Source organism: Pinus tabuliformis, chromosome 2_1, assembly GCF_031772625.1.
Source record: "Pinus tabuliformis cultivar Carrire ecotype Pingquan chromosome 2_1, CPIR1, whole genome shotgun sequence".
NCBI classification, from domain to species: domain Eukaryota; kingdom Viridiplantae; phylum Streptophyta; class Pinopsida; order Pinales; family Pinaceae; genus Pinus; species Pinus tabuliformis.
In genome coordinates, this window is record NC_142299.1 from 391447688 (window position 1) to 391473329 (window position 25642).

The following is a 25642-nucleotide window of genomic DNA, read 5'->3' on the forward strand; positions in this document are numbered from 1 at the left end:
ATGGAATTGATCCATGAGGCTGTATCTATCACTGCATAATCTCTCCAACAAAAATATGATGAAAACGGCACCCATTCAAAACGAAAATCGATTGAGCCTTTGAGATTGAGCAAGGATCAATTTTCCCGGCACTTTCAGTTTCCATTCGATAGGTGCAACGTCAGGAATATCCACGCGTTTTATTGATCACCGTTGGAGAAACGTGAATGCAAAGGCATTTTTTGCTGCTATCTGGTGTTAGAAACCCCCTTCAATTCCTTCAGATCACCAAAATACTCTGCAGCGGCAGCAATAATACAGTTAATCTGCTGTTTGAGAATTAAAGCACTCAGCATATTCGTAAATTTGGTATAGAGTTAAGATCCTTGGTCGCCGTCAACTGTGCTCAAGGCTGGACATTCGCGTCCTCCAGAAATTCTCTGTTCCCCCATCGCCATTCATCAATCGTTCTGTGCGTGACTGTCTGGGCGGACTAGCCGGTCTTCGATCCCATCCACCAACGGTTTCTCATCACAGCAATCTGCTTTCACATCGATGCCCAGTTCTACGATTCACGTTTTCGTTCCGGGCCAGGTTTGTCAGATTTAAGGTAGATCGAGCTTCACGCATACGTACTGCGGTTTGGGTTTTAGGTATGATTTTAATTTCATTTTTATTTCTTAGATTTTAGTTTCGATTTTAGTTTTTTTTTTTAGATTTAAAATTTTATTAGTTTTGTTTTATATTTAATAGATTTTAATTAGTCTTAGATTTACGTTTTGCTAGATTTAATTTTTAGATAAATCGTTTTCCTTTTTTTTTTAGAATTTTTCTAATATAAAAATTTAATGAAAAAAAAAATAAAAAAATCAAAAGAGTTATTTTGGCTTGGTTAAGTTCTAGATTAATTTTTAATTCTTAGGCTTTTGTTAGATTAGTTCTAATTTTAGATTTTAATATTTTAGATCTTAGTTAGAATTAGATCTTAAAATTTTAGTTTTATCTTTTTAGCTAAGTCTCATTTTAGATTCATTTTCTTTTAAATTTATTAAAAAAAAAAAAGAAAAAAATAATAATAATAATTTTGAAAAAAGTATAAATATCTTTTGGAAAATTGTTTTGCCAGTTTCAGTGGTTTTTTCATGCTGAGATCTGATTTTTTTTTATTTTTTTTTTCGAGATGCGAAATAGATATCTGGTTAATGATTCTTAATTTCGCTGTTGTTTAAAGCATTGATCAAAGTTGCTGGATATCGTTATTTGATGAACTTTGCGGTTTACTGGATATTTAAAGCATTGTTCTGATTATTTGATGATAGATGATTGCCTTTATTGGTTCATGTTCTTATATCATCTAGCAAGTAATCATTTAAGCACCAATCTTTTAAGGCACTGGTCTGCTCAGTTAATCAAATCATTTTAGTCCTTATCTTAATTGTGTCTCGTGTCTCCCAACCAACTGGTCGACAGTTGGTCTCATCATCTCACAGGGTCTACCCCCCTTAGCCGCAGGAGACAGGCTTAAACGGAGGGATCGGGGATCAGAGTGACAGCCCCCGGTCTGAGGGTTGTCGTGTCAATCCGCGCGACAACACAACCTTATCATGCCTTGCTCTTGAAAACTGCGCAGGACTGTCTGATAGGTCTCTTGCAACCCTGTCCTGCACTGTTCTCCAAAACTGGGTAGTCATGCTCAACAGGTCCCTCCAGCCCTGTCTTGCCTTCCCTCCAGGAACTACGCAGAAATTCCCCTTAGGGTCCCACCTTGCAGCTTCCACTGGTGTCCTTCACTTCACAATTCTATCTCCCAGTGGTCACTACGCAGTTTTTCTCAATAGTGCAGGTTGTTCTTCCAAAGTTCCTCATTCAATCCTGAGCTGCGCTCTGCACTGTCTCAGTGACTTGCACTCCCTACTTGTCACCCAGAACACGAGAACAATACATCATGCTAGACTAGGAGGTTTTGGATTTCATGTCGTCCCGTCATGAGTAAATTGCAGGAATAGGTACACTGATAGATCATGGCAAGACGACGAATGGGATGAAGGAGCACACATGCTAGAAGATTGGCTTGTAGCTGAACGGATGTACCAAGCACTTCAAGCAACAAGAAAAATGAGCATATGCATTGAACCATCATGCAAGACAAAGACCATCAAAGACCCCGCAACACTAAGCCATGCGTAGGAGAAGACGAAGCACACCAAGAGTACATCCATCACTCAGCAGCGCAACATCTTGACATATACACCACAGTCAGCTAGCACATGTTAGCAGTGTCATGTCGAGTTGTGTCATGAGTTGTCTTGGCCACATCACCACTATGGGCCATATCCGTTGTAACTGAATGTAATGTAATGTGAAGTCCATGGATGCACACAAAAAGTCGAAGAGTCATGTTAATTGAAATGTCATGAGAAGTTGAACAATCACGAGAGTAGTCCAAGAGTCACAAGGGTCAAGCATCACCCTTGGCTATATATTCCCCTCCCATTGTATGAGCAAGGACTTTTCACCTTGGCTCCTTCCACATAGCCTTGAGATTCTGTAGTCTGTTCTTTGTGGAGCGAAAAGTGGCTCCAATGTCCCACTACTGGGACTAGTGATGTATGGTGTACAGATCTGTCTTGGGAATTTTTCTTAATTCAGAAGCCTGTTAAGGCCAACGCGTTTTCATGCATGTTTTGTAGATGTTTGTAAGAATACTCTTTAAACATTTGTAATGCATGTTTTCTTAACCTGTACTAAGATAGTTGAACTACTTTGGTTGTTTTAGTACTTACATTATTGAAGATGTGATGTATTGTTTCTTATTGTTGTCTCGTCCTTCGCAACACATTAGACAAACTTGTCTTGTTTATTGGCTATAACGACTATCACATCTGTGTGGACTACTCTGTTGGATGGTGTACGTGTTTTCCCTTGTACTTAGGTTTTAACGACTGCCGCGTACGCTGTGGACTATTCCACTAGATGCTAGACAAACCCTTGTTGGTTCGCATTTGTCTCTTCCTGGGTGGTACTACTACCTCTCATTTAGAGGCTCCCTTTACTCTACCCCTTTGCAGTAAGAGAACCTTGACACAGTTACATTACTCACTCACTAGGCACATGTACCTTTCTATTTGAAGATACCAATGTTACACTCTCATGTGCTGACAGTTGGAGCCAAGGCAGATCTCTAAGTATATGGCAACCAGGCCTTTGTACCAGATGGGACTTCTTGTCGCACAAAGTGTCTAGGCACCGTGACAACGCTCAAAGTAAGGGTTGTCACTCTTGATCCTTACTCTGTTTAGACTCTCTCCTAGGCAAGTCAAGGGGGGTAGTCCCTAAGATAAATGGATGAGAAAGCCTGTGGATCACGGGCTCTAGGAGATTTTAATGATGGACAACCTGATGAATCTAAATGAATCTCGATTAATTCAGATGAATAGATTAAATGCTAATGTAACCAAGACACGACCACAAGATAGAAACAATTATAGACCAGTGCCTTTATGATCAATTAACCGTAGATTAAGTAAAACAAGTTATTCAGAACACTTTACAAATATATGACGAATAATGACAATCATGAATAATCGATATAAATGCCCAAAACTGTATCACGCAAGATATTCTAGATTTAAAATGATTTTCATCAACTACCCAGATCTAAGATTAATTAACTTTTTCCAATAGTCTATAAGATACGTTGCACCTTGACCATAGAAGAATCATAAAATTTAAGATTTAGCATTTAACATCAGAAACAACAAAGGACTTTAATTTAGGCAATAAACATTAATGAAGTAAAACAAATCAACGGGTTAAAAAATCAAAATTTTTAATGGGCCATAGGCCACATTAAAAATTTTAATGTTTAAGCGAAAAACCCCTTAATTTATTTCATTTTAAATCCTTAGTCACAAATTTAAAATTTAAAAAAAAAATTAAGGATTTTAAATTTTTTTTTTTAATATATTAAATTTCTTTTAAGTTTTAGAATTTTAAATCAAAATTAAAAGAAGGGTAAAAAATCGAATGTCAAAAGAATTTATATATATATATATATATATATTTTGAAATATTTTAGGATTTTTTTTTTAAAGATATTTTTAGAGATTTTTTATATTTATCAAAGTCAAAATAAAACAAAAAATAAGATCTAAATGAAAACAAAAATCGAATTTTGAATTCTTTATTTTTTAAATGAAAAATTAAAATAACTACGTGAAACAAAATAAAAATAAAATAAAAACTAAATTGAAATATGTTAAAGTCCTAAGTTAAAACTTTAATGAAACTAAAAGAAATATATACACCCTAGCCCTAATCATACTAACCAACAAAAGGAACGCATGTATTCACAATGAATATAAAAATGAACTAACACCTAGACTAATGGAAATCAAACTACGTTAATGGACCTATCTAAACCCTAGCCCGAAAAAGAACTAACACATAGCATACAAAAATAAAAAAAAATCGAATGTTTTTGTTTGTTTTGTGCAGCTCTAGAGAGGCTCGACGAAAAGCAGAGGTTGAAGAAGGTGAGCGAGGATGAGGAGGCTCGGACCAGGTTTGCAATGGATAGCGCAAAGAGGAGAGAAAGGGCTGTAGGCTTACTATGGCAGCGTATGTTTTGCAGCTGCAGGCTTTGACGACGGAAGGAGGAGGCTATGATGGGAGATTGGACTGGCAGCGAGAGGAGGAAAACGGATAAGGGATGAGATGATGGTAGACGGATGTGGCCAGTTGAAGATCAGAAGGATGGATGTGTGAGGGTTATGAGCAATGGGTACGCAGAGAGGTGGGCATGCAGGATGCGGAGGTGATGGCTTGTGGCAGCACGCAGGTGAGGGTTTGCTTGGCGAGGAAGCAATGTTGAGGAGTTGGACGCAGAGGGAAAGGCAGTCTTTTGCAGGCAGCATATGGGTGGCCAGAGGAAGAGCTAGAGGCAGGGCAACATATGGATAAGTATGGAGCGATGCTCTGGCAGTGGATGCAAGTCGAAAATGTGGGTAGAGGGCTGCAAAATCGAGCAGCAAAGAGGAGGGTTTGAGATATTTGAAATTTTCAGAAGACCCCAGGATATAGACAGCCTCAAGATTTACTGCTAGAAAAATCGACCTCAGTCAGTAGAGAAATTGAAAACCCAGGTAACAGACAGATGGCCCAAAAACCCTTTAAAAAATTTCCAAACAACAAAAATAATTTCGAAAATTTCTAGAAAATGATAGTGAAAACAAATTCGAAATTTTCTGCTTAAGAAACCCCAGGCAGCAAAGGAATTGTAGCCCAAGAATCGAAGATAAATTTACTAGATTAAGATTCTATACATCTACTTAAGATTTACCAGTAAACCCTTCAAAATTTTCAGATTCGAATTTAAATTTGAACCCTAGAATGCAAAATGTCTGAATAATATCTCTGGAAAACGATTGTAATGACCCCAGAGATCCAGATCTTACCCTCCAGGGCCTAGATCTGGACTCTGCACAGCTTTCAGCTTCAGATCTGCAGCTGCAGGACCACAAGAAACACCCAAACGATATATATAATGACCCAAAAAGGCCCTTACATCTCTATATCTTACCTATCCCAACAAGCAAGAGTTGGCTGGTCGACACCAATTGACTTATTTTCTCAGCTCTATATATATAAAACCCAAGCCAGAAAACTAAAGAAAATTACAAATCTATGTACATAAATGGCAGATCTATCAGATCTAGGGAGTGTGAATCTGACTCCGCTCTCAGATCTGATTACCTAAGGCTCTCAACAGCCAAATCTATCGATTTAGCACCAAAAAAAAATAAAAATTTAGAGGTACTGAGTTCAAAACCCTTCATGCATCATCCATAAAAATTATCTTACGATAAGCCCGGGATCAAATTTAAGTTGGGCTCTTCAGAAAACACGGATCGGGAGTTGGTTGGTTCAACCAAGAACTTCCCTGAACGCTCGATGATCTAAAAATCAAGACTTTCCTGCAAAACTCAATTCAGCCATCAACATATAGCGAGAAAACGATAATAAAATTCAAATTTAATATAGATACCTGCTATTATATTCAAAACTTAAATTATCATTCAAACTCCAACGACTGAGCAAGATACTTGTACTCAAATCACTCTTCAGAAAGCTATCATCAATGGCTGAAAAGAAATCTATGCATAAAAATGACACATCTTACAGTGTTTCCACAAAGAGTAACACCAACAAAAATGAACTCCAAAGTCTTTCTTTATTGCTCATAAAAAAATTACAAGAGAGATTTTCTCTTAGTACATGATCGAAAGATCGGATGAACTGACTGACAAATGACCTCCTATTTAAATATAAATCCTCCAACGGGTAGTTCGAGTGATCGTCGTCAAAGCAATCTCGACTGTTGATGATGATTAAAATTTCTTTTAATCTCATCCGTCGAAATTTTAAAATATTGAAGAAATTCAAAATTTTCAATTAAATGCATTTTAATTAATTCAAAAATTAAATTTTTGAATTAATTTCCTCAAAATTTTGACTTTGACTTAACCCCAGGGACCAAAGTCTTAAAATTTAGCAAAATAATTAATTTACCTTAGTCCCTGGACCTCTTAAACTTTAATTTTTTAAGGACCAACGAATTTTGCCTTTGGAGAATTTAAATTTACCTAGGACCTAGAATTAATCAAATTTCTGGCTTAGGATTTTAATTAATTTTGGCCAGAAAATTTAATTAATTAACCTATGAGAGGATAAATTATTTTTCTAACCTTCAAGACACTTTACATCATGATTTTTACATTTTTTACATCTCAAGGAGGAAAACCCATTTGTAAAAAACCTTCAAAGACTACCCAGTTCTGCGACACAAATATAACCTAGCAGATCAAGCAATTTGTAATAAAATAACCTAACCAAATAGTTAGGATTATTCCCAAATCACTTTTGCATAGACTTGATCTAGAACACTAGGACTCCCCTAAGATTCCAGTGACAAACCAGTCCGGCTTTAGGGTAAGGCTAAAGGAAAACTCTGCCGACCATCCGAGAATGGATCGTTGAAACAAAAAAACCTCCGAGAATGTAGATCGTCACCAGTAAAGTAGGTTTACCTAGGTGATTACATACATGACACGGATCTGTTGAGATTATTTACATTATACACATGCAGACTGGGTTTACATTATAAGATGATGATCAAGCTGATGATGATAGCTGGACGGTACGAACACATCGATCGGGCACTATCCCTTTTGCGAAAAAAGGGGGTGTATTGCTATGGGTCGTTGACATGTAGTGGTCAACAGGATTCCTACACCAAATAGTGTGAAGTCTAGTTGGGACTTCATACCGGGGAGATCCCCTTGGTTGATAGATTTCCAGCACTGTCAACACAACCCAAACTCGCACTTGGACAGCTTCGCATAGAACTGTTGCCCCTCCAAGATAAAAAAAAGCACTTCCTCTATGTGTTGTAGGTGCTCCGCCCCCATCTTGCTGTAAATCAGTATGTCATCAAAGAACACCAGCATGAATCTATGTAGTAGTTTGTGGAACACATGGTTCATGCAGGACTGGAATGTAGCAGGTGTGCTGGTCAGCCCAAAGGGCATAACTAGGAACTCAAAATGACCATAGTGACACCTGAAAGTTGTCTTAGGGATATCCTGATCCATCACCCAAATCTGGTGGTACCCGAATGTAAGTCTATCTTAGAGAAGTATTTAGCTCCTCTAAGCTCATCCATATGGTCATCTATGCAGGGAATGGGTACCGATTCTTTAGGGTCTTCTTATTAAGGGCCTGGTAGTCAATGCACATCCGTAATGTACTGTCCTTCTTCACCAGAACAACTGATGAAGTGAAGCAGCTAGAGATGGGCCTAATGTGCCCCAATGCTAGCAACTCTTGGATAGCTCGCTCTATCTCATCCCAATAGGACTTGGGATTCCTGTATGGATTCGTGATGACTGCCTATACCCCTATCAGGTGGTCGCCTTGATGGGGTGTCTCCAAATACTGTTGGATCATTTTCTAGAATGGCTTGGACATTCAGGTGTGGTGGCTTGGGCCTGCCCCATGCATCAGATATCTTGAGCTCTACAACCCACTCTATATCCCTATGTCTCAGGTCTGCCTCCATCCTGCGCGCTGACATTGTCTGTGGGAGATATGAGTGCATGCCTCTCAACAAAATTGGCTTCCCATCTAGCCATGTAAAGTCCATCTCCGATTTCTGCCAATCAGTGGTAATAGGCCCCAAAGAGTAGAGCCATTGAACACCAAGCACCAAATTGTTGTTTGGAACGTCAACCAAAAAGAAGTGGTTTGTCATTGAATAGTTCCCCATCACCACTGTCATCCTCAAAACATATTTGGTACATTGCATGGTACGATATCCCAACACCAAAACGGAGAAGCCCTCAAATAACTCTGTGCATATGCCTCTCATCTCTACCATCTGGGCATCTACGAAATTGTGGGCTGCCCCACTATCTATTAACAATGAAACACGCTGCCCTTGTACCTTGCCCCTGATCCTCAGTGTAAGGTACTTTGGCACTCCTCGAAGTGAAGCAATAACTTCTGCTTCTAGCAAGAAAGGAGCTCCCCTTAGAGGGGTTGGTGGGTCTCCACCTCCTCCTCCCCTTGTCGCTTGTGGCTCCTCATCACCATTGCGTATCTCCTGCTCTACCCCATCCTCTGGCTCACTGTCATAAAACACCTCTATGTAGTGGGCCTTGCCCTTAGTGCACCTATACCCTAGTGCCCAAGGCTCTTGGCAAGTGAAGCACGACTTCCTCCTACAGAGGTCTCTACGGGTCTCATAGTCCAACTTCCCACGCCCCTGAATATCTTGTTGTGGTGGAAGCCTAGTGTCACAACCCCTTTGTGGGAAGGGATCTCGTGGTGGAGCTTGTGCCCTATGTTGAAATTTCTAAGTTTGACACGTTAGAAATCCCTACTGCATTATATGGTTTATTTCAACTACTTGTTTATTCCATTAACACGTTATTTATACATATAAATACTGAAAATAAACACAAATACAACCTTAACTCATTTACAGATCAGCAACTGAAATACTAGACAAACACACAAGAGACACCGTTATTTTTGGACAATCGTCCCCAGAAAAACCAAATGCGGGAAAACCGGTGCAACAGTTCTAAGAGTTTTATTATTATGCAAATTTCTTGAGTATAACTAGGGTGCCATACTGGCTCACCCAATAGAGATTTTTACACGGCAGTAATACCTCTTCTCAGAGACAGATATTCAACAAGTCTGCCCCACGAAAATCCTTCCAGCGCTTCTCCAAGGCTCTGCGTTAGCCCTGCTAGCCTCAACGTAGCTCTATAACCCTCTGTGTCAACCTTCTGCTTCTTTGCGTCAGCTCTCTGGCCTTCTACGTCACCCACGCAAGCCCCTCAGCCTCTGCGTAGCCTCTAGCTGCCTTTGCGCGGCTTCTGTTGCATCTGCGTAGCTCTGGCTGCCTCTGCGTCAGCCTTTCTGGTCATTGCGCTGACCCTCAAGCACTATCTATGCCTCTCTACTATGTACTCACTGCTTCTCGCTGCAACAGATCACTTGTTCGAATTTTCTCAACAAACCTCGCTCCAGAAAATCGAACTGACTGATTAATCTTGGTGTATCTCCAACTGACCCTCAAGCCTCCTCTTATACTTTTCCTGTTGAGTTTTCAACGACCAAGATTAAGTCTCTAATCAACGGCTAAGATTAGATTTGGCTTGATCCATGTCATTTAGAACATTCTCACCCAGTTTTGTATTAATACCCATAATATTTTAATTTTCCTAAGTTTAGACTTAGGAACACCATTAAAAATATTAATTATTTTAATATCTCTCTAACCGGGTGGAATTTCCCCAAACCATTTCTAGGTCTTGGAGATCTCATGTTCTTTATCCTCTCCACCAATTTTCATGGCTAGAACACATCCGATGCTATCACAAATCAACACTCCCTCTTAGTGAGGAATGTTCTCTAGTAATGTTCGACCATTGAACATCACAATGATCCTCCCGCACCGGTACCTGTGCTGATGCTAGGCTTGCTGCCCTACATCCACTGCACTGCTACCTCCTATATTGCTGCCCATGGCTCTTCCACTGCCACTGCTACATCTATACTGCAGCTCCCTCTCAACATGTTGCCAATGTTGCCCATAGCACTGCCACTGCTAACTGTTGCACTCCAACTCAGTTACCGAGGAGTAACTGATCTACCTAACTACTGACATCCTTGTTAGTCCGGAAGACTCCTGATGTTGAAGCTACCTCTGCTACTATCCTGTGCTCCCTCTGCAGCCTCTGCGTTGCTGCGAACACCTCTATGCCTCTTGCACTGCTGTAAACACTTTTGTGCCTCTTGCATTGCTACAACTACCTTTGTGCTCCATCGCATCTTGTTTCTATTGACATCCGTCATCCCGCTACTATCATTCGGGGCTCCTGTAGCTGGATATGATCCAAGAGTTTGGGCACCTCAAGGATCTTGCCCCTACATCTTTTGTAGTCCTTGTGACTACAGCTCGATGTCACCCCACCTCTTCTCTAGAGGTGTATGAGCACTCATGGCACAGTCGTGATCAGTCTCGACTTCTTTCTCCGCCTTAGCTGGAGCTTCCTTGGAGTTAAAAGCCTCTCCCTTATTTTTCTTCTTGGGACACTGGGTTGCATAATGACCCATCTCCTCACAATGGAAGCACTTTACCTTGGAGATGTCCTTCTTCCTCTTCCCTTTTTGTCCCATAGATGCCAAAGCCGCATCCTCCTGCTCCTCTTTCTTGATTTGACCCCCTTTGTTGCTACTCCCTGCCTTGGTCAACCGTCTGATCTCTTCTTGGCGAAGAGTTGCCCACATCTCTTCCCATCTTGGAAGATTATCTCTGCCCAAAATGCTTTGGACAAATGTCTCCCAATCCTCGGAGACTGCATTCAGGGCGGTCCTCACCATGAACTCCTAATCCGACATGGCCCCTATGGAAGTAAGTTGGTCCCAAATCTCCTGCAATCTGAGGAGGTATAGATCTATCTGCTCCCCCTTCTACATCTGATACGACCGCAACTGATTCTCTAATAGCATCTTCCGCTGCACGGAAGTGCCCTGATATAATGTCGTCAAAGTATCCCACATCTCCTTTGTCGTGTTCTTTTAGGCAATATTTGGTATGGAATGATCCTTGACCCCATCAAGTATTATGCACTTTTCCCTCGCCATTGCATCCTCATACTTCTCATTATCAGCTGGGTCGATTGAGATAGTCATGGCTCTCAAGGCGAAGCCCTTGATGCAATGTCTATCCAAGATTGACAGGATCCTGGCCTTCCAGATAACAAAGTTGGAAGCCCCGTCCAGCTTGTCTTGAACCCTTAGTCTGTTCACTACCATCTCCGCTCCTCTTCTGGACTCCCTCTAAGATTCGACTTCCCTCATGGAAATCTCCCTCTAAGTCTTGATTTCCCTACTAGAAATCTTCCCACCAACTGTCGATGTAATATTCCTAACCTAGAATATTCCTCAAACCCCAGCAAAAACTCCAACCAAATATATGCAAATGATATAATAACCCAGAAGTGACAAAATAATGGTGGAACAACATATAATAAGGTAAACTGGAAATATAAGCAGATACACAAGAAATGCAGTGAGAAATGCTAAGCCATTTTATTATACTGAGCAATAAAATGAGTACAAGAGGTGATTAGACAGATGGCACCTCGACTTGCACAAGGCAAGTGAAGAAATACTCTCAGAATGACAAGAATGGCCTCTCTACATGGATGCTGCTGCATGCTGCTAGAAAACAAATGATGATTTGGGGCTGCTCCCCTCCTCAGAAAAAGCTGAAACTCTGGATTCAGGCTCTACTCAAGAAACCCAGAAAAACCCAGAAAGCTTTCCTGGAATGGCCGACCCCCGAAAAACACCCTCTTGGGGTTCTGCGTAGTTCCTCAATGCCCTGCGCTGCCACTGAAGAAACCCCTCTAAACTCTGCTTGAAACCCTGCCAAAATCCTCCAATGAGACAAGAGCTAGACCCCTGTTCAATCTCCCTGCATAACTCCTCCTGCAATACCCCAATCCAGCACTACTACCAAAAAGAACTGCGTCCCCTCCAAGTGCTGCGCAGTCCTCCAAAATGTTGATGAAACTGCTGCTGAAATGCTGATAAAACTACTGCTGAAATATTGATAGAAATACCTTGCCCGAGCAAGCACTTGAAGTCCCCCGAGGCTAAGGGTGAGATCTCCGAATGGAGATACTCAATGCACTAAACAGTGCTGCAAACCTGCTAAACAGCCATCGTGCTCAGAAGTCGAAATGACTAACTCAAAATGCACATAACTGAATGATCCAAAATGAGGGGGCTCCTCTCTATCTTATAGCCTCTGCCTCTCACAATCCCTAGGCTCACCTCCTCCTGCGTGCTTCTCCTCTTGCCACGTGTTCTTCCCTCCTGCGCAGTCTCTCCATGTGTCCGCGTGGGCTCCATTTTGGCATCCCCCTTTGGCCCCCTTGGCTCCCCTTTAAGTCACAATGTTGTGCTACCTAGGAAGTGACTTTTTATTCTAAAGTGAGTAATGTCCCCATTCCTCACTTTTTTTTTACATATAACTATATAAGGCAAAAATTGAACAAAATCGAATATTCCAATTAGCCATAGCTAATTAGGAATATCACAGTCTCCCCCAGCAAAATGTTGCTTGTCCTCAAGCAACTGAAGTGATGGATGTTGCAAGATCCTCTCACTCTCCCAAGTGGCATCCTCATTCGGAAAATTCTTCCACCTCGCCAAGAATTCTCGGATCGTCCTGCTCCGCAGCTGCCTCTCCCTGGTATCAATGATAGCCTCCAGCTACAATACAAAATGCCCCTCATCATCCATGGGTGGTAGCTCATCTATCATTGTCACCTGCTGCCCCAATGCCTTTTTCAGGCATGATACATGATAAATGTTATGAATCTTGCTGCCTTTTGGCAACTCCAACTCATATGCAACCTATCCAACCTTGCATATCACCCTGTACGGCCCATAAAAGCGGGGCTTGAGCTTCTCAACCCCCTTCTGCTTTAGTGACGACTGTCGGTATGGCTGTAATCGTAGGTATACCATGTCCCCTACCTCGAACTGTCTCTCCACCCGACCCCTGTTGGCATACAGTTTTTGCTGATTCTGTGCTGTAGCCATGTTATCCTTGAGAGCTTTGAGAATATCCTAAGTCCTGACTCTCTTGGATCCAAAACTTGGCTCTGGGAGCCTTGCTATCACCAAACATCACATCAGCAAAAGATAAAGGATGATACCCATATAAGGCATAGAATGTTGACATACCAATGGACATGTGATGTGAAGTATTGTAGCAGTACTCCCCTACATGTAGCCACCTCAACCATGCTCGTTGCTGCCCACTGACATAGTTACACAAGTAGCCCTCCGGCCACTTGTTAACTATCTCTGTCTGCCCATCCGTCTGTGGGTGATAACTGGTACTCGCTGTCAACTCCGTCCCCACCAACCAGAAAAGCTCCTGCCAAAACCCACCCATGAAACGACTGTCCCTATCACTGACGATGGTCTTAGGAAGACCATGTAGCCTAAAGATCTCTCTGAAGAACAACTCGGCCACCTGTGCTGTTGTATAATGTGCGCATACGACAAAGAAATGTGCGTACTTCGTCAGCTGATCAACGACGACAAAGATACAATCCTTGCCCTGTACCATGGGCAACCCTGTGATGAAGTCCATCGAAATACTCTCCCATTTCCCCTCTGGAATGGGAAGAGGCTGCAATAATCCCGCGGGATGGCTCATCTCCCCCTTGTTCCTCTGGCAAACATCGCACTCCCTGACATGCTGGAGTACATCCTCCTTGAGGCCCTTCCATGAGAACCTCTCTCTGATGGCCCTGTAGGTTTTGGTAAACCCCTGATGGCCTACCAATGGTGAGTCATGTGATGCCTAGAGTATCTTCTTCTTGAGCTGAGATCCCTCAGTCAAGAAGATCTGATCCCTATAATAGATGATCTCATCGATCACCCTGTACCTGTCATCTGCCACCTGTCCGTCCAGAATCTCACATGCAAACCTGTCCTTGGAGTACTCTACTAAGAGTCGAGCCCTCTAGTCTGTATCCAAGCTCATAAGAGACAACGTGGCTGGTCTACGTGAAAGGGCATCTGCTACCACGTTGTTCTTACCCTTGACATACTCAATGTCAAAGTCATATGCTTGGATCTTGCTGATCCACTTCTGTTGCCTCTCCTGTAACTGCTTCTGCTCCAAAAAGAACTTGAGGCTGTTGTGATTAGTCCTCACCTTGAACTTGTTACCCACTAGATACTGTCGGTACTTAGCCAATGCATGCATGATGGCCAGCATCTCCTTGTCGTATATAGAATACAACCTCTCGTGCGGAAGGAGTTTCCAGTTCTCGAAGGCTATAGGGTGGCCTCCCTGCATCAATACTGCGCCAATCCCCTCTCCCGATGCATCACACTCCAAAACAAAAGGCTGCGTACAATTTGGCAATGCAAACACTGGGCAGTTGCTCATAACCTCCTTGAGCCTGTCAAAGGCTCGTTGCACTGTATTTGACCAACTGAATGCTCCCTTACTCGTCAAATCTGTTAGGGGTGCAGCAAGCTGCGAGAAACCTTTGACGAAATTCCAGTAGTAAGTACAAATGCCAATGAATCCTCGAAGTTCCGTCACATTTCTCGGCTCCGGCCATTCTCTGATGGCCCTGATCTTCTCCTCGTGGACCCTCACTCCGTCCACCCCTATGATGTGTCCCAGATACAACATCTCTGTCAACCCAAACTCACACTTGGAGAGTTTAGCATAGAACTGCTACTCCTGTGAGATACACAATACTGTCTCAATGTGCTAGAGATGCTCCTCCTAAGTCCTGCTATAAATGAGAATGTCATCAAAGAATACCAACAGAAACTTCTTCAAGTGACTACGGAAGATGTGATTCATGTAGGACTAAAATGTAGCTAGGGCATTGGTTAGCCCAAAATGCATCACCAAGAACTCAAAGTGCCCATAGTGACACCTGAAGGCGGTCTTGGGAATGTCCTGCTCCCTCACGCAAATCTGATGGTACCCAAATCTCAAATCAATCTTTGAGAAGAAACGTGCCCCTCTCAACTCGTCCGTCAACTCATCGATCCTGGGTATGGGGTACCTTTTCTTCAAGGTCTTCTTGTTCAAGGCCCTGTAGTCAATGCACATCCTCAATGTACCGTCCTTTTTCTTCACCAACACCACAGAAGAAGCAAAAGGATTCGTGCTCGGTCGGATATGCCCAAGAGCTAGCAACTCCTGGATAGCCTGCTCAATCTCATCCCGATAGGCCTTGGGGTACCTATAGGGGGTGGTGATCACGGCCTGTATGCCCTGCTCAAGCTCGATGGTGTGCTCAAACCCCCGATCCGGCGGCTGTCCTCGTGGAATCTCCCCAAACACTATGGCATATCGATCAATGATAGATTGTATCTTTGGATGTATTGTCTGCCCTGTAGTCCCTGCCTCTGATGCACGCAACTCCAGTACCCACTCTATGTCCCCCTTTTGGAAGACTGCCTCCATCCAATGAGGCGAAACAGTCTGAGGCAAATATGTGTGCTGTCCCCGTATCTTCTCATGCCTCCCTGTCTTCTCATCATCATGTTAGGTTCCTATACCAATAGGTTTCATGTTTCATGATTGACTATGGAAGTGCCAAATATGATCATCCTTTCCATGTTGCAAAGGTTCCATATTTTCAAAATTCAAAAATTCAAAAATGTAAAGAGGGTATGCCCTAAAAGAAAAATCAAAGGGCAAGAAGAATGAATTGGTCAACAAAAGAAAAAGAAAATGAACCCCAAAGAAAGACCAGGAAAGTGGCCAGTCAAAATGCCACTATTATCTTATTTGTGCAAAACAAGTTCACAATGTGCAAACACTGTTTTTATCACACTTGATGGATGGCCCAACAGTTCAATCTGGGCCAGTCCATATTTAAATTTCCTGCTGTAGAATAGAGAATGAAGGTCTGTCCAAACAGTTCAAGCTTGGCAAATCACTAGCTAAGTAGAGAAGCAAAGGGTCTCAACTGCTTAATCTAAGCCCTTAGAAGAAATAAGGGTAGATCTAGATAGGAGGGCAGTCAAAAGAAAAGAGAAAAACCAAGGTTTGCTAGTTCAAGTGCACCCAATTAAAATGAAGAAAAAATGTTAGGAATTGTAGAATGGGTAAGTAGATTGAAGTTGCAGAAACAAGTCTATCAGCAGTGTCATCTTTTTCAATATGATCTACTTCATGGATATCTCAAGTGCCATGGCAAAGGTGTGATGACAGATCAGATGTTGCATGTCTAACTTCCCCTCTCCTCCCTCACAACAATTATTCACTAACATCCCTTAAAGAGATTGAGATCTGCTCAAAAACTCTTAACTTCACTCCATTTTCATGAAAACTTAAGTCAAATTGCAAGTTTGCTTAAGAGCTAAAAGCCACATTTCTTGTGTAAAGTTTTATTTCTCCTAACACCCCAAAGCCTAGGTGATTCAATTTCATGCACCTAGCGCTTCCCCTCATATTCATATTAATATTCTAACTTTATTATATAAATCCCGCTTATATTTCCCCTCCCCTATTATGTATAAAAATACACAAAAAACCCAAAAATATTGTAAATAACCCGCCCCGACCTAATATGGCTATATTATATTTCCTCGGGAGTCATTGGTCCATCTGGGACCAATAACAGCCCACCACTTGTTACCCTGGGATTTGTTTCACCTCCGGTTAAACGAATAACCATAGTTTGTCGTGCAAAAACAATGGGATTTAATTAATATTTGATTAATTAAATAACTGCATTCATTAAACCCCTAACCTAAGGTTTAAACCCCCAAACAATATTTAATGGCTAAATGATAGCGCGGGTCCCGTAGCACCGTCACCACCTACGCCTCCCGTCAAATGTTGGATCGCGCCCTCTAGATCCAACGGCTCTCGTTAATATCGGAGCCGCCCCCACGTCCGACCGTTAGCTCCCGATAGAAAGTGGTTTTCCCGCCGTACCCCTGGATGCGTGTCCTCTTTTCATTGCATTGGGCCCGCTCTGACATAAACCGCCCCCGTACCAAAAGCGGTCCGATGGAAACCACAAACCACCTCCCGTTCCCGCTGCTTACATCATACACCACGCCAGCGCCCGCGCTACTGTTCAGTCCGCCATGTCATCCGTCCATGTCAGCCCCCACGTCGTCTGCCACGTCACTTTCCGTACCTCGCTACAGGACAAAGCTACGTCATGATGATGTCATCCTAAAAAAGCGCCAAAAAGCCCGAATTTTGTCAAAAGTCGCGAAAATCATTGTTTTTTGTTTATTTCTGTTTTATCGTGTTGCGAAGACTGTGCATGGGTATTACGTTCAACTCGCCACCAACACTCCAGTTCGCCACCCAAGCAAGTTCAACCTGCAAACCCGACCCCTTCAGCTTACTCTGCAACTGCATTTTGCGCCAAGCGCCTGAAAAACAGGTATTTATTCAATAGTCGCCCATAAACCCTGATTTTATGAATTTCTCTGTTAACAATCACCGGAAGAGCTAAATGCGAGTAAAATGTCCTTTTACCTGTAAACCTGTGCATGTCAAGTCACTGTTCATCGTTGATTGTCAAAGAAAACCTACAAGCCTGTTCTCCTCTGCAAATTGCCCGCTACTTTGTATTTCATGCCCATTTTTGCCAGCTAAATCTCAAAAAATATCCACATCTTAAGTCAAAATTGTCAAAATTCACTCCCAAAGAGGACCATTTCCCCTGTTTCTATCCACCTTCCCGACCAAACTCTGCAAATTCTAGGTCCACTGTGAATTTCATCAAAGGCAACAATTTCTGGGAACATAACTCATTCTCTGATTTCCTAAGGAAAAACAAAACCAGTGTTCTATTGTTTATTGCTCCAGAAACTCTAACTTTAAGTTAAAAGTCATTCAACAAACTGAAAATGGAGGCTCCGGTGGCCCTGAATATTGCACCTTTGAATGCACCACATAAGCAGTTGGAGTGGTTACCTCTTGCTGATAGGGATTTCTAGATTGATGATATGGAGGGTGAAAAGCCTCACCTGCAAGCCTTTTGTGAAATAAGGAATAGATACAGGAATAAAACTGACATATTTAGAATCTGGGAGTCTAATATGCCTATATACTACCTGCCTTCAGTGAATGTCTTCCCTGACCTCATCCATCAATGTTGTGCTAATTGTGAGCCTTCTCAAAGGGAAATGATGGACCCCTCTGGAAATGTCCTCTTTTATATCACCCCTCAGTCTATAAATGAGATGCTGCACTTCGAGCCAGCTCAGCCTTTGGTCCCTCTCTCCATGAAAAATTTGCTGGATCAAGCCTCCAAGTTGTCCTCTGCAGAAGTTGACCGAATTGCCAAGCTGTTTATGCCACCAGATTGCTACTCCAGATACAAAATTCCCTATCACCATGCCTGGTTTGATGAGCCTGGAAAATTACTCATAGACATGATTTCTTACATCCTGGGATTCAGAACAAGTGAAATAGTGGATGAGACTGTCTTTGCTTTGATGTCCATGTTTGCTCCAGGACAGCCCCCTGCTATCAAGTATGATTATGCCACCTTCATAGCTAACAAAATTCACGAGCAATTCATGAATTTAGACAGAGAGAGAGTGTTCAAATACACTGCATATATATACCATTTGCTGCTGTACTATCAACTTGATAGTTTCCCAGTTCCCCTTAAAAAATTGGATGCTAAGGGGGAGCGAAGGTCTGTAATATTTTGGTCCTCAGTATTCCATCATGTTAGTAGCTCCCCATATACATATTGTGAGTTTATTGACCTTTTCATATATCCAGCCACCTGTTTGTTGTCAATAACTCCTCCTGCCAGGCTCTCTACTGAAATGCAGAAAATCTTACACCTCTAGAAGGAATACAGTATTGGTGACTGGTATTTTTACCAAAACCATACAGTGATTGGGATCTATGGCTGTCAATTAGCCCCCTACAAGCTGCCAAAGTATGTCCCTATGAGACTCTTTGCCCTGGAATACTACCGGCAATTTAGTAGTTCAGTTTGACCCATTTCTATGGTGCTAGGAAAAAAGCACAGCTCAAGATAAGGCACCAACTAGGCCCTTTTATTTTTAATAAAAGGGAAGAAGCATGGAAGGAAGCTGACACTATTTTGAGAGACAAACTTAAGCTGAAACAAAGTTTTATTTGGTCACCATATGACCCTGAACATTTCATAAGCTTTAGAAGAGTCAAAAACAAGCTTACAAGATATGTGCACCATAGTATCCCTCAGATTGAACAATATGCTAATCAACAGGAGTGGATAGAAGGCACACTAGTTGAGGAACTTACTGAAGAAGAGAGATTAGAAAAAGAAATGAAAGAGTTTGAAAAGACACTTGACCTGGACTCTGTTGGACAGGTGTTTTTCACATTGCCTCGACACCTTGGAGCGGGCACATCATCTACCACAACTTCACAACAGCCTGCCCAAGGGACTATTCCTCCTACAGGGACATCTAAGGGTAAGGAAGTGCAGCATTCAGAGCAGCAGGAGACAATGGCAGACCGGCCAGATACAACAAAAGAACAAAGTCAAGGGCAAGCCCCTTCAACACAAGCAAAAGCACCTGAAATCCCTGTCTTACAAACTCCTCTCAATGAGGAAAGAGCCAAGAAAAGGGATAGGCAGGAAGAGACACCCACAGGGGCATCCACAGAGCAGTAGGGAGAGAAAAGGCAAAGGTTGAACCCCTACTCTGAGGAAGAATTTACAGAGGAGACAGCAGGCAACCAAAGGGGTGAGGAAACAACCGAACAACGGATTCCTCCAAGTATGGAAACATCAGCTAGCTCCTTTCAGCAGGAGCAAGAGAGGCAACAAGGTGTGGAGGTTACATCCACCAAGCAACAAAGCAAGCAAGGCTCTGACATCAAGAAGGCATTCACTGAAATCAAGGCCAGAAATGAGCCGGTAAGGTTCCAGCTCTATAACCAATTACTAAGAATGGCTCCCACTAATCAACAGAGGCTAATGGCAGCCTATGATATCCAAGAAGGGAAAATGACCCTTAGTCACTTCAGGCCTACAGTACAGCAGCCCCAGTCAGCTGCTGATTATATCAGAACCAATCTAGAAGTCCTTGCTAAAGACATCCACCCAATGGACCAGATTGAGTTACACAAACAAACTGGAGAAATGGTGTACTCCACCTTGGCAGATAAAGCAATATTGGCCCACAGATTGCAAAATTCACTTCATAATACTTCTGCCCAATTAGAATTGGAGAAAGCCTCCTCATTAGCCAAGGACAATAGAATCAAATCTTTGGAGGAAATTATTATGGAGCTGGGACATGATCCCCCAAGGGCATATAGGCTTTAATTAGGAAGAAAAAAGAAGACATAGCAGCCCTCAGAAAACAACTCAGGCTGTCAGCTACAATACATCCTCAAACCACAGAAGTAGCACAACAGAAAGAAGAGGAGGATGTAGTAAGTTTGCTAATGAGGATGAATGAAAGACTGCTAGAAACAGAGAAAGCCTTGGGGGCAGCGTGATGAGCCCCAAAAATGGATGATTATTTGGGTTGATTCAACCTCCTAATTCGACTTAATCCACCATTCTCATTAGTTTATTGCATGTTTTTTATTATATTTATGCTAATAGAGTGAATTGGGTTAGTCATTATGCCAACAAGTCTAATGGGTGCTTTTTGTAGCCTTTTTGGTCAATTTGGAGACAAAATTGAAGGTCTTAATGAGCACTTGCAGCCAAATTCGTGGGAGAACAAGGGAGAGGATTTGTAGGAAGGTGTCCCATTCATTTATGGGCCCTTACCTCGAATTCTCCACCATCAACTCGGAGTTCAAGGGCCACCAAATCAATTAGCACAAGGGCAGCTAAGCAAGTCAAGTAGGACTGCTGTTAACTACAAGTTTTGGGCAGCTGACTCCCTAAAGTTTAGGAGGACTGTTGGGGTCCTCAATTTGTATAAATAAGAAGGCTTAGGGTCTCATTTTGGTTAGCTAGTAGTTAGTCAATTTGTAGCTAGTGGTTAGTCATTTTGTAGCCAATGGTTAGTCATTTTGTAGGCAGAAGTTAGCTAGTTTGTATTTCGATTTTTAGGCAATAGATTAGCTTTGCTTTCAGCTCATTTTCAAGTTCTCCTTGTAGACAGTTTTGATGTAACTCTTCTTTTCTTGCTCAATAAAGATGAATCCAGCTTTGCACTAGCTCTAAATCTCTCTTAGGAGGCTATAGCGCTTGGGGTTGGGCCCATCTCAAGCGCCCAATACCTCCTTTGATTATCTTTATGTGTTTTTGCTGCATTTTTAGAATAAAATCTGCTATTTAGATCTAAATCTTGTTTTGTTATTTAGTTTGTTTTTTTGATGAGTAAAATAACTTTTCATGCTCAGATTTAGTTGATAGGTTGTTAACAGAAAAAGCTTCAAGAAAAGGGCCAACAAACATCTGTGGTTTCACCTCTCCCTCAGTGGGACCAGGAGCTGTGACTAGGATGACTTTGTTGCCCACAAAAACACTGACTTTGCTTTGCCATGCAATCATTAGTGTTTGTTTTTCATTTGCAGAAGTTGGTTACATGTTCAAACCTTTGAATGCTTCATTTCATAGTTAATATACATGGTTTCCTTGCAAATAAAGCTGCTGTCCATTCTTGTTACTGTTAGCTAGATCATATTAGGGTAGCATAACTAGATCTTTGTTTTCTTGCATGTCTTTGTTGGTTCAGTTGGAAACACAAATTGCAGAGCACCTGTACCACTTCTCTGTCTACCCAGACTCCCTCAAACCCATCTTCTCCATCTCCTAACTTGGTTTCTTGCCTCACGTTGCCATACTGCCCTCATAACCCTACCTTTTGTGCAGCATTACTTCAGTCTTCTTGGAACAAGTCCAGCCATCTACACTTTCTCCTCAACTCTATCCATCAGTCCTTGGGTCATTTCAGGCCCCTACCCTGCCTCCCTATCCATTCATGCACCTTACCTCACTCACCCATCCTCCAAAATCCAATTTTTAAACATCCCGTAGAAAAATTACAGAACATCCTGTAGAAATCCTAAACATCCTGTAGAACCCCTGCAGACTTCCTGCAGAAGCTCACGAATGAGGTTTCTTGGCAGCCAAACTTTGTGAAACTCTCTGGAAGGGTGTTAGGGACCCCTTAGACCCTCTCTGAACCTTCCCAACCTTTCCCAAGAATTTCTCCCCTTGATCTACCCCTGCACAGTAAAAAGCTAGTTAGAAGCACATGCATGATAATTCCAACAACTTGAACAAAAATACAAAAAGAATTTTCTTCAGATAGAGGTAGTCTAGACACATGTATTTTACCTTCATAGAAGTAATGGCATCTCTTCAGTAGTTTGCATGCTCTCCTTTGCGTTAGTAGGACTAGCTGGTAGAATTAGGGTTTGCTAGGGTTTGCGTTTCATTTTGGCTTTCAATTTCTTTCCGCAAGTAGATTAGCTTTTTTTGAGTTAGCTTTCATCCATCAGTTAAAAAGCTTCTTCTAAGAGCTCATAGAGGTTGGCTTAAGCCCCTAGCGGACTTGTGCCAGCTGACCAAGTGACAGTTGCGGCAAGAGCTAGTACTTGTGCATACAGCATCGTCTCTTCCAAGTTTGTTACGAACTACCAGGTTGATAAAATTAAAGAAGGGAGTTCCAGGAGTTGTAGCATTATTATACAATACTGGGGCCCACCATCCTTTTTGGCGCCGTTTCCGGGGAAGCGTCAGAGTATTGGTGATTGCCGCTTTTCTTCTATTTTCCACTACAATCTTCTGCTAAGTAGTTTATTTCATTTCCATTATGCAACTTCGTTTCTGCAAAAGTAGATTAGCATTTCCCGCTTTCATAGATTAGCATTTCAATTCCGCAATTTCATTTATGCAAGCATAGATTAGCATTTCAATTCCGCAAGCGTAGACTAGCATTTCATTCCTGCAGTTTCATTTGAGCAAAATAGATTAGTCATTTCCTTCTTTCATTTCAATTCCGCATTTTCATTTCAGCAAGATAGTTAGTTGCAGTTCAATCTATTTTAGTTTTGCAGGTATAAGAAGAAAAATGCAAAAATCAACCAAAAAGATTTCATTTCATGCCTTGTAGGAGTAGAGATAAGTTAGAAAAATGATTGCACAACACCCCCACCACTTCACACAGCCAACCTTCTCTCTTCTTTGATGGCTGTGATTAAAGAACCCTTAGGTGGACAGCAAGACATATTTGAAGAACCTCAAGGGAAGAAGAAGAAGAAACCATTCCTCTAGAGCAAATGGCTACAAGCAGAAATGTTGGGAGCAGTCCCTTGTCCAAAAACGAATTTGAAGATCAGATAGAAGATTTCAAGAGTGATATGAGGCAAATTCTCGCCATGCAATTGGATACCCTGTGGATCCAAAAGAAGCAAGAGGAAGCCAAGAGGGCTTTGGTCATCTTTTGTCCCAGGTGCACTAGAAATCATCCTAGGAACGAATGCCCACTGCACTCCCTAGAAGTGTGTTTCATCTATGAAGAATACCATCCTACAGATCAGTGCCCTTCCTTACCCAGAATCAAAGTTGCATATCAAATAGCCAAAGGAGCCACTGAATCACTCTATTATATGAACCAAAGGAGGCCACATGGACCTAGATCTTACCAGCAGGAACTGCAAGGGACATCCGAGACCTATTATGACCCTTATCAAGCCACTTTCATGCCTTCTTGGGGTCCCCCTGCTCATCCTTCCTGGTTCACACCTCCTCCTTGTTCCTTCACAGATCCATATTATGCCCAACCAGTTGCTCATTCATTTCACTCTTATGCTCAGCCACAGCCTCAGTGGAATGCACCTCATCAGGAGTGGAGGCCCCAATACAACACTCCTCCCGCTTATTTTCCTCCACCACCTGCTCATCCACAACCATCGCCTCTTACTCCACCAAGGCAGTCCCAAATGCCTGCCCAACCACAACCCCATCCACATCCATCTCAAATATACACCCCCACTCAGCTACCCATACCATCATTTCCAAACCCGCACATTGGAATAGCTCAACCTAATTGCAAAGCTGAGGCACAACATGTCCGAACAACTCCTCTTGAGCTCAATGATCTTCACCATAGCTCAGGAAGAGTATTGCAAAAAAGAGACTATATTGAAAGCATTGAAGGACCAAATCAGGCAAAAGAATATTCAGAAGAGGAAATCAAAGAACCATGGGCTTTACTTGATGAAGAGAAGACATCAGAAGTAGAGATAAAGAAAGATCCTTCATGGTTACCATCAAATCTTCCATGTATTCAAGAGAAAGATCAGCAAAAAGAGGAAGATGAGGAAGTCATGTTAGAAGGTGACATGAAACATGATCCAGATCAGCAAAAGAACCAAGGATATCAGAGCTATATTGAGATATGGTTTCAGACGGTCACTAAGTTGCAGCGGTACTCTCTTCCTCAGCTATGTTTGATCCCTTCAAAGTCAGATCATTTGGTCTTTGAAATCTGGATAGCTGTCCAAGCATGCATTTCAAGCCTCCACATCATCTTGTCTCTCATCTCAATGTGCACATGGCTCCATTGGAAGTATTCTTATACTTGAAAATGATTTTGTTTTTCAAGTAGGGTAGGGTAGAAAAAAGAAAAAAAGAAAAAAAATGAAAATAAGAAGAAAAATAAAAATCTAAGGTGAAAACCTCCTCGGAGGCGCCTTAGATTGGCTCATTGATTGAAAACCTCCATGAGGCGGTCAATGGGTTGGGAAAAAAGAGAAAAGAGAATAAGATCTCTGGGTGAAAACCTCCCTTGGAGGCACCCAAGGCAGGCAATTAGGGTGAAAACCTCCATGAGGTGCCCTAGTTGTTTTTCAAAAACAAAAGAGAAAAAAAAAGAAAAATAAATCTAATTTCCATTGAATAATTTCAGGTTGCAGCAATGACATTGCAGGTCAGGAGGATCACTCAAAACAAAGACAAAGGAGTTTTTGTGCCTTCTAGAGGAAGTTCTGTTTCCTGTAGAACCTTCAAGCGAGCCAGATTCGATTTTGGAAGGGGATCTAAAGCTTGGAATCCATTGGTTATGCCTGCAAGCATACATGTTCCCATTCCTCACCCTTTTCCATCATCTTTTCCACCTCATTGTGCTTCTTCATTGTGCTTCTACAGGAAGTTCCTGTAGAAATTGTAAGAAGCTAGAAATGGATTTCAAAAAGGTGGTTTGGCGAACATTGTAGCTTCCTTAAGGGTTCAGAAGTCCTCCTGCACTTTTCAAACTCCTCCATCATCTCCATGCCTGCATCACAACCCAAGCTCAGTTTTTCTTACCATGCAACAAAACTGCAAAATGCCTTGAAGCAAAAATACCTAGAACATAATTTGTTTCTTCCATAACTTGAAAACCATGCATCCATTTGAAAAACCATTTTACGGGGGATTGTACAGGGGTGATGGCAACATGCCTGAGCAATTTCAGCCAATTCTGGTGCACGGTTTCCAAGAAATCAGCCTCCATCACCATCAGCCATTTTTGCATTTTCTCCATATCCGTGCATCCGTTTTAAAACCTGTTTCATGGGGAGATGCACATGGGTGAT

At 42.0% G+C, this 25642-nt stretch overlaps 1 pseudogene; it reads left to right on the forward strand.

The window, feature by feature from the left end:
- Positions 1–25642, forward strand: part of LOC149200508 (transmembrane 9 superfamily member 7 pseudogene) — an 81092-nt pseudogene that overhangs the window by 52497 nt on the left and 2953 nt on the right.